The following is a 3538-nucleotide window of genomic DNA, read 5'->3' on the forward strand; positions in this document are numbered from 1 at the left end:
TATCCGGATTTTTGATTGGAAATTTTACAACAAACATTTTCTAATTTAAACAAGGTTAATATTAACCATGTTGCTTTACAAACCTCAATTAATGAAGCTTTTGCAAACAACCAAAAACTGATTGCTATTTTTTTTGACATAAGCCAAGCTTTTGAGAGAACTTGGAGACACTGCATTTTGAAAAATCTAAGCGATAACGCGATTCAAGGTAACATACTAGCATGTGTAAACAATCTTTTAAATAATCGATCAATAGAAATTAGAATAAATGGCCTTAAAAGCTCAACAAGAACATTAGATAATGGAATCCCTCAAGGTTCCATCATAAGTCCAACATTATTCTTAATAGCTATTATTAGTGTTATTCATGAAATTAGAGCACCAATTAAAGCCAGTCTTTATGCTGACGACATCGTCGTTTATACTAAATCAAACAATATAAAATCGGCAACTAAAATTTTACAAAATTTTTTAACTCTGATTGAAAATTGGACGTTAAAAACTGGGTTTAACTTCTCTACAGAAAAAACACACTACATAATTTTTAATAAAAACAGATCTCGGTATTCAACTTACCTAACTTTAAATAATTTAGCATTAAAATAATCAGAAGAAGTTAATTTTCTAGGTTTAACTTTTACCAGAACCTTAAATTGGAACTTGCATATTAATAATCTACAACATTCCTGCCAATCTAGCTTAAATATACTCAAAATTATGTCTAATAAAGTTTGGGGCGCAGATACTAAAATATTAATAAACTTATATAAATCACTCATTAGGAGTAAACTAGATTTTGGTTGCATTTGTTATAACTCTGCAAGCAAAACTACCTTAAAAAAGCTTAACGGTATTCAATGTGCAGCTTTGAGATTAGCACTTGGTACATTTAGAACTAGTCCCACTAGTAGTTTACAAGTTTTAGCTAAAGAGCCACCTCTAAACATAAGGCGACAACAATTATCACTAAACTATATTGCCAAAATTTCAATTCAAAAACAACATCCTCTTTTCTCTCAAATTTTCCACCCTGGCATCCTCTCTTTTAAAAAGGCAACAAACTGTATTCCTCTAATAGAAAGAATAAAAGTCACACATTTTAACATGAATCAACTTAGTCTATTGCTATATACAAATGCAATCTCTCCTCCATGGACAACCGGCCTACTTACCATTGACCTAACACTAAGAAAGTATCCCAAATCATATACAAACTCCTCGATAATTAAACATCTTTTTGCAGAAATCATATAAAATTACCCCAACTACTTACAAATCTTTACCGACGCCTCTAAAACCCAAGATGGACATGCTGCTGCTTACTATTCTGATGAAGAAAACTCATACAGCATACACTTACCTACAAATTGTAGTATACTCACAGGTGAAACCACAACCATATTAAAAGCCTTAACTTTTTTCAAAACGAGTAACAATATGAAGTGCGTCATCATTACAGATTCATTTAATGCGTTATTGAAATTAAAGCAAATTTATACAACAAATCCCATTATACAAGCAATAAAAAATGAATTAGAAACACTTCATTCCATGGGAAAGGACATAGCTTTCATTTGGGTACCATCGCATACTGGAATCTGGGGAAATGATAAAGCAGATCAACTAGCAACTACAAGCCGTATCAACTTAGAAGATACTACAAAAATGACAAAATATCCTTATTGTGACATGAAACATCTGATTAAAGATCATTGCAGTAACATCTGGGAAAATTCAGTAACCAAATTAAACCAAATTAAATATTTTTCTATGAGACTGTCCGATGTGAAAGCGAAGGTAAGTATGAGGATATGTTACCTTAGTTGAATGAGCATCCTTTAATTTCAGATAATTTAGTTGTTGCTAGGAGAAGGTTAAATAATACTTTAAATAAGTTAAAAAGGCCTAATTTGTTTAACTTTATATTCAATGAGTGGTTGAACGAGGCTGTGATTGAAATAGTGAATAATTCCGTGCATTATTTACCTTACAGGACCGTTATTAAAAATAATAATGAAACCACAAAAATAGGCCAGTCTTTGACACAGCATCTCAAGAACAGGCCAGTTTTTCCTTGAACTAGTGTTTGGATGTAGGGCCTAATCATATTGAACTTATTCCTTCTGTTCTATTACGATTCAGACAACAAAAGGTAAGAGAAAAAGGTCGGATATTCGAAAGGCTTTACTTCAAATTTCTGTACATTCAGAGAGTTTTGAGGTTCCTATGGGTGAAGGAACGGAATTTGTATTTCGACACAAGAGGGTTGTTTTTGGAGTCAATTGTAGTTCATTTCTTCTGGGTGCTACTATAGAGTATAATTTAATAAAGGCGCTGAAGAAACGTTGTTATGATAATCCGTACTCTAAAAACACAATTGAAAAGCTTATGACTGAGTTCTATGTGGATAACTGCACGAAAACCTTTTTTGACTGATGATCGCAAGAGGAGAGAGTTGTATTTTGTAATGAATTCATAAATCGTGAAGACAACCTTTGGTCTAACGTTGCATTTTTAGATGATAAAGTGTTTCAATCATATAGCAATGGTCGAATAACAGTTTATAGGCCGAGAAATCATAGGTTTGTGAACAGTATATTCATCAATTACGAAATTGTAGAGAATTCTTGCTCAACGTATAGGGATGGATAAGTGCTGAAGGCCTTTGCGTTTGGTCTCATATAGAAGAAAAAGTAACATGATTATATTACAAACATATTCTTGAGAACATAATGTTCCATTATTGATCCAGAGATTCCTCAATAACATCTTCATCTTGAAACATGACAATCGCCCGGTGCATACGAGTAGAAAGTCCGGTGGCCTTTCCAGAGTCCAGACTTTAACCCAATCGAAAATGTGTGGGAAGAGTTGACAAAGAAATCAAGTGAAAGAAACCTTAGGCCACGGAATAGAATTGACCTATGGAAAGCAATTGAGCAGGCATGGGAGGAGCTTGTTGATTAAAAAAAATCGGCTACTAGATATTTGTAAGAGTGTTAACTATTCAATGGACGCAGCTGTACCTATAGGTTAAATATTGTAAATCACAAAAGTAGAAATCCAAAGATTTCTATTGACGGAACCAAAATTGAGATTTTTGCTTTAATCTATGACTTCTAATAATTGCAAGGCAAAACAGACGTTGCTAAAGATGCAAAGAGAGAAATATAGAATCTAAAATTGCATTCCACAACATATCTCTTCAACTAAGCAAAAATCCTTGGCGAATTGGTTTCTTGTACATATAAAAAGTATATCGAAATAAAAGAAAGACAGTTAAGATTTCATTTCACGTATAATGCCTTTGTATATTTGCTTGTAATTCATCCTAACAGGACTCATCAGAGCGACTATTTTCAGAAGCTCTGAACGTGAAAACAATCTTTCTGTCTAAACGGAAGCAACAATAAAATCGCTTCGATTTGGACGACTATAGCGACATCTGACAATAAATCAGGAAAGTAGAAATCCAAAGATTTCTATTGACGAAACCAAAATCCAGATTTTTGCTTTAATCTTTACCTTCTAAGAATTG

This window comes from Diabrotica undecimpunctata, chromosome 5 (genome assembly GCF_040954645.1).
Source record: "Diabrotica undecimpunctata isolate CICGRU chromosome 5, icDiaUnde3, whole genome shotgun sequence".
In the NCBI taxonomy this organism is placed as follows: Eukaryota; Metazoa; Arthropoda; class Insecta; order Coleoptera; family Chrysomelidae; genus Diabrotica; species Diabrotica undecimpunctata.